Here is a 7,208-nt window from a genome sequence, read left to right on the forward strand (position 1 = left end):
CAAGGCTCTTCCCCACTTTTTCTTCTAAACGGTTTAGTGTGTCTGGTTTTATGTTGAGGTCTATGATCCACTTGGACTTTAGTTTTGTGCAGGGAGATAAGTATGGATCTATTTGCATTTTTCTACATGTAGACATCCAGTTAGACCAGCACCATTTGTTGAAGATGCTGTCTTTTTTCCATTGCATGGTTTGGGCATCTTTGTCAAAAATCAGGTATCCATAAGTGTGTGGATTTATGTCAGAGTCTTCTATTTGATTCCATTTATCCACCAGTCTGTTTCTATGCCAGTACCATGCAGTTTTTAGTATTGTTGGTCTATAATACAGCTTAAGATCAGGAATGGAGATACATCCTGAAGATCTTTTATTGTAGAGAATTGTGTTAGCAATTCTGGGTTTCTTGTTATTCCATATGAAGGTGAGAATTTTTCTTTCCTGGTCTGTAATGAATTGTGTTGGTAATTTGATGGGAATTGCATTGAATCTGTAGATTGTTTTTGGTAAGATGGCCATTTTTACTATGTTAATCCTGCCAAGCCATGAGCATGGGAGATCTTTCCATCTTCTGATATCTTCTTCTAATTCTTTCTTCAGAGACTGGAAATTTTTTTCATACAAGTCTTTGACTTGCTTGGTTAGGTTCACACGAAGGTACTTTATGTCCTTTGTGGCTATTGTGAAGGGTGTTGTTTCCCTAATTTCTTTCTCAGCCCTTTTGTCTTTTGTATACAGGAGGGCTACTGTTTTTTGTTGTTGTTGTTATTAATTTTGTATCCGGCCACTTGGCTGAAGGTGTTCCCTGGGGTCACTCAGGTATACTATAATATCATCTGCAAATAGTGATACATTGACTTCTTCCTTTCCAATTTGTATCCCCTTGATCTCCTTTAGTTGTCTTATTGCTCTAGCAAGGACTTCAAGAACAATGTTGAAGAGATATGGAGAGAGTGGGCAGCTTTGCCTTCTCCCTGATTTCAGTGGGAATGATTTAAGTTTCTCCCCATTGATTTTGATATTGGCTATAGCCTTGCTGTATATGGCCTTTACTATGTTCAGGTGTATGCCATGTATCCCTGATCTCTCCAAGACTTTAAACATGAATGGATGTTGGATTTTGTCAAATGCCTTTTCAACATTTAAGGAGATGGTCATGTGGTTTTTCTCCTTCAGTTTGTTTATGCAGTGGATCACGTTGATGGATTTCTGTATATTGAACCACCCCTGCATGCCTGGAATGAAGCCTACTTGGTAGTAGTGGATGATATCTTTGACGTGTTCTTGGATTTGGTTTGCAAGTATTTTGTTGAGTATTTTTGCATCAATGTTCATGAGGGAGATTGGCCTGAAATTCTCTTTCTTTGTTGGGTCTTTGTGAGGTTTAGGTACCAAGGTGACTTTTGGCTTCATAGAATGAGTTTGGTAGTGTTCCTTCTGTTTCTGTTTTGTGGAACAGTTTGAAGAGTATTGTTGTTAGCTCTTCTTTGAAGGTCTGGTAGAATTTTGCAGTGAAACCATCTGGCCCTGGGCTTTTTTTGCATGGTAGACTTTTGATGACAGCTTCTATTTCCTTAGGGGATATAGGACTATTTAATTTGTCTGCCTGGTCTTGATTCAGCTTTGGCATGTAGAATCGGTCAAGAAAATTGTCCATTTCATTTAGATTTTCAAATTTTGTGGCATATAGACTTTGGAAGTAAGACCTAATTATTCTTTGGATTTCTTCAGTGTTTTGCCTTCATTTTCATTGAATTCTAGGAAGTATTTAATTTCTTTCTTTATTTCTTCTCTGACCCAGCTGTCATTTAGTAGCACGTTGTTCAGTTTCCATGTGTGTGTAGGCCTTTTGCTATTTTTGTCATTGAGGTCCAGCTTTAGTCCATGGTGATCAGATAGGATACAAGGGATTATTTCAACCTTCTTGTATCTGTTGAGTCTTGCTTGGTGACCAACTATATGGTCTATTTTGGAGAAGGTTCCATGAGGTGCTGAGAAGAAGGTAAATTCTTTTGTGTTTGGGTGAAAGGTTTTGTAGATGTCAGTGAGGTCCATTTGATTCATGACCTCTGTCAGGTTATTGTTTCTTTGTTGAATTTCCGTTTTGTTGACTGGTCCTTTGTTCAGAGCGGGGTGTTGAAGTCTCCCACTATTAATGTGGGGAGGTCTATGTGTGGTTTAAGTTTTATTAAAGTTTCTTTTACAAATATGGGTGCCCTTGCATTTGGGGCATAGATGTTCAGGATTGTGATATCTTCCTGGTGGATTTTTCCCTTGATGATTATGAAGTGTCCTTCTCTATCACTTTTGATTAATTTTGGTTGAAAATCTATTTTATTAGATATTAGAATGGCTACTCCTGCTTGCTTCTTGGGTCCATTTGCTTGAAAACTATCTTCCAGCCCTTTACTCTCAGGTAATGCCTATCTTTGTGATTTAGGTGTGTTTCTTCTTGTATGAAACAGATTGTTGGGTCTTGTTTATGCATCCATTCTGTTAGTCAGTGTCTTTTTATTGGAGAATTGAGTCCATTGATATTGAGGGAGATTAATGACCAGTGGCTGTTAGATCCTTTGATATTGATGTTGGCTATGGTAGTGTGTTTGTGTGCTTGGCTACTTTTTGTTTTGCTGTAGTGAGGTTATTTATTTCCTGTGTTTTCTTGAAAGTAGTTTTCTTGGGTTGTATTTTTCCTTCTAGTATCTTCTGTAACACTGGATTTGTGTGTAGGTATTGTTGAAATTTGTTTTTGTCATTGAATATCCTGTTTTCTCTGTCAATGAGGACTGAGAGTTTTGCTGGGTACAGTAGCCTAGGCTGACATCTGTGTTCTTTTAGGGTCTGCATGATATCTGTCCAGGCTCTTCTGGCTTTCATAGTTTTAGCTGAGAAGTCAGGTGTGATTCTGATGAGTTTGCCATTATATGTTACTTGGCTTTTTTCCCTTGCATCTTTTAGTATTTTTTCTTTGTTTTGTATACTTACTCTTTTGATTATTATGTGGCAGGAGGATTTTCATTTCTGATCTAATTTATTGGGTGTTCTGTAGGCCTCTTGTATTCTTATTGGCCTCCCCTTTAAGTTAGGGAAATTTTCTTCAATGATTTTGTTGAAAATATTTTCTGGGCCTTGGAGGAGGGAATCTTCTTTTTCCTCTCTTCTTATTATTCTTAGGTTTTGTCTTTTTATGTTGCCTTGTATTTCTTGGATGGTTTGTGTCAGGAATTTTTTAGATTTATTATTTTCTTTTCTTCCATTGTAGCTTTCACACCTGAGATTCTTTAAAAATATGGAACGCTTCACAAATTTGTGTGTCATCCTTGCACAGGGGCCATGCTAATCTTCTCTGTATAGTTCCAATTTTAGTATATGTGCTGCCGAAGCTAGCACGAGTTCATTATTATTATTTTCTGGTCACGATAAAAGAAGGTTTCAAACAATCTGAATATATTCAGTTTGCATTTATAATATGCCCAGAATGATGACCTGGCTCTGCAAGAGATACAGCATTTTTTTTTCTTTAACACAAGACATGGTCCTTGCACCTACACAGTTTAAAAATTGAATTAAACCACTTGGAACATTGAAGAGGCAGGCAGTAAGAAAGGTCTCAGGAGGACTAGATCTGCCAACAATCTTGAACAATGAGGATCCCTGCAGAGGTAAAGAGAGAGAGGCCTCCAGCCTAGGAACAGCAGGATGAAAGTAAAGAAAGGGAACCTTTGAGAGCATTCAGGAACAACCAGCAGACCTAAAGAGGAAGCCAGCAGAGAGAGCAAATTAATCCCTTAAGAGAGTTTCATTCTTTTGAATGCTACGAAGAGTTCGGTTTTTTCTGCTCTTTAAGATATCAAGCACTTTAAGCAGGCTTTTCTTTTTCTTTTAATTTTCTTTCTTTTTTTTTGTATTTATGTCAGTCTCCACTTTCCTTCTTTTTTTTTTATCTTTTGTAGAAATTTATTTTTCAAAGAGTGCAAGGTCCACACAGAAGTTAAGGGAAAAGTACAGAAATTGCCAACCAGAGCGGTACATTTGTTCTGTTGATGATCCTACATTGACATGGTAATTCTTACCAAGACCCATCACTTACTACATACTACGGTTTATAGCAGAAACGGAGTAAAGAAGTACACGCCCACTCTTCTCCAGTCCAATGATGAATGTCAGAAAGAAGTGCAAGCACATGGAGGCCAGAATGTGGACTAAGCATGGACCGAGCCATGGTTGTTCTGTTTGGGGGATTTTTGTGGGCATACACTTGTTACCATTTTATACAGAGACATTTAGCTACTTTCAACTCCATTGGAAAATGAAATTATCACCAAACACTACACCCAAGAAAAAGACAATATGTATTTCACTAAGGTTTTGGAGAATCAGTAGATTTCTTGCTCCTTTAAAGCTGAATAACCTCCAAGGAGGCCCTGTAAACTCTATGTTCATATGAAATCCTGCAAATGATTGTGACATTTCTGCTTCTATTGTTCACCACTGCAATTCCTGTAAAGTTTTGTATCCAGTTGGGCCAAAGTTCATATAAAGCTCTAAAAGACCTATCGACAGAAGAAAGGAAGTCACGTCACTTTAGAAGAAGGGACCTGTGATGATTAATATCTATCACCAACTTGATGAGATTAATGCACACCTAATGAATTAATGGAAAGTATTAACTCAGGATGGAAGACCCACCCTGAATATGGGCAGCCATGTCCATGTACCAGGCTCCTAGACTGAATGAGAGAGAAAGATGAAGAACACAGCTTGAGCGACAACATTCACACCCTGCTTCCTGACTGTGGAAGCAGTGTAGCCAGCCGCCACTCAGGGTCCTGATGCCATGACTTTCTTGCAAGATGGATGGAATCTTCTCATACCGCTAACCTAAACAAATCCATCTTTGCCACAACAATGAGAAAAGTAATTAATAGACTGTCAGTTCTTATCATCATTACTCTGTTAAATTATCTAGTAATACAGTCATAATTTCTTTTTAATCCTTCCCACTGTCCTACAAGGTAGGTACCATATGCCCATTTAAAATACAAGGAAGAGTCTGTCAGAGGCCCTCTGCAGTAGGCTACTGTCCTGTTATTTGTTTTCTCCTACGGTCAATGCACATCCCATTTGTCTTTCTAAGTGAGGATTGATCATCTTACCCCGTGTCCACTTTCTTGTTTATCTTCTTTAGGTGTATAGATTTCATTATGTTTATCATATCTTATAGGTGAGTGTATACCATGTGTGTCTTTATCCTTCTGGGATACCTCACTCAGAATGATCTTTTCTAGATCCCACCATTTGCCTGCTGATTTCATGGTTTCCTCGTTTTTGATTGCTGAGTAGTATTCCATTGTGTAAATATACCACAATTTCTGTATCCATTCCTCCATTGAGGGACATCTGGGGTGTTTCCATGTTCTGGTTATTACAAATAAAGCTGCTACAAACATGGTTGAGCAAATGTCCTTGTGTGTGTACAGTTTATCAAAGCAGATACTAAGACTCATAACCAAACCTTCAGCAGAGTGCAGGGAATCATATGAAAGAAGAGGGATTTAGTATGATGTGGAGAGGATAGGAGCTCTACAAGGACCAAATATATCTGGGCACAGGGGTCTTTTCTGAGACTGATACTCCACCAAGGACCATGTAGGGATATAACCTAGAACCTCTGCTCAGATGTAGCCCGTGGTAGCTCAGTAACCAATTGGTTTTACCTAGTAAGGGGAACAGAGACTATTTCTGACAGGGACTCAATGGCAGGCTCTTTGACATCCCCACCCCTCCAAGGGAGGAGCAGCCCTGTTAGGCCACAGAGGAAGACTTTGCAGGCAGTCCTGAAGACACCTGATAAAACAGGGTCAGATGAAAGGGGAGGAGGTCCCCCCCTATCAGTGGACTTGGAAAGGGGCAGGGAGGAGATTGAAGGAGGGAGGGTGGGATTGGGAGGAAATGAGGGAACAGGATACAGCTGGGATACAGAATTAATAAAATGTAACATAATAAAAAGAAAAAAAGAAAAGAAAATATAAGGAAAAACAGAGGCTTAAAGAGGTTGAATAGTGTTCCCTAAATCATATTCCATCAAGGAATAGTGCTAGGATTTATGATCTATCATGAACATCAGGAGCAGTGGAGAAAAGAAGATTAAAGATTTCTGAGGGTGGGGGAAGCACACAGAGAGGAAAAGACCACATAGCTTGCACAATGACTGATCTAATAGGCTTTGTTTTTCCTACTTTTTTCTTTTAAATGTGAGGCCACAGAGGGCTCACCGTTTAAAAGAACATTCTACTTTTCTAGAGGATCAGTTCAATTTCTGGTACCTACATCTGGTTCCTCAGACCCACCCGTACTGTAACTGCAAGGGATCCAGTGCCGTGGGCCACTGCAAGCACTTGCATTCCTGCATTCATGTGCACACGCTCACACACAGACACACACACACATACACACAAAACAAAATTATTTTAAAAAACAGCTTTAAAAAAGAAAAACAGCAACTGAAAAGAATAGTAGACACTGATGGTTGAAATCTACAAAGAGCCAAATGCTTGGTTTCAACTATAAAGCCTGACACTAAAATTCACTGCCTTCGTCATAAACTACTTGTGTGGACTCTACCCCTGTAAATCAGCCAGGGCATGTGAGATGCTCTGGAAATCATATCCTCCTTCCTTCACAAATCTTCATTTCCTCTAACAAAAACTTTGGCTTTAACTTTTAGATATTTTATTTTTCTATATATGTACGTATGTATATATATATATTTTTTTCACTTGTGATTTCTTTGGTGTAATTTTATTTGAAGTGAATACAATCTTTCTCTCACAGTTAACCTATATAACACAAGAAGTCATCCAAGAAGCCACAAACAGCTCGAGAGCAAACCTGGTGAGCTTCAGGTGATGGATTCCTGTACCACATAAAAGTGTTTTACTCTCCTAGGTGTTATCATAGGCAACGCCTAACCAAAAGGCATAAAGACATGAGGAAAGTGCTGCAGGTTGCAAATCAAACCCAGCAAGGAGAAAAAAAGTGCCCTGGGAAAGATGTTTACTCAAAGACCCATTGAGCCTATTGCACTGAGGTTTTTCAGGCGGAAGAGCTGATTGCATTACTTTTGCAATAGACAACATTTGCTCAAACACAAATGAGAGTTCCTCTCTGTGGGGAGATTCTTGCTGACAAAGAGCAATCCCTCTTGGGAGCT

General features: G+C 38.9%; 1 non-coding gene across 1 annotated transcript; it reads right to left on the reverse strand.

Moving 5' to 3' along the window:
* Window positions 1-3,278: 3,278 nt before the first annotated feature.
* On the reverse strand, window positions 3,279-3,385 carry LOC132656744 (U6 spliceosomal RNA). The gene has a single exon (XR_009594436.1). It is a non-coding gene; the product is annotated as a U6 spliceosomal RNA (small nuclear RNA).
* Between the last annotated feature and the right edge of the window lie 3,823 nt (window positions 3,386-7,208).

This window comes from Meriones unguiculatus, chromosome 9 (genome assembly GCF_030254825.1).
Source record: "Meriones unguiculatus strain TT.TT164.6M chromosome 9, Bangor_MerUng_6.1, whole genome shotgun sequence".
Classification (NCBI taxonomy): domain Eukaryota; kingdom Metazoa; phylum Chordata; class Mammalia; order Rodentia; family Muridae; genus Meriones; species Meriones unguiculatus.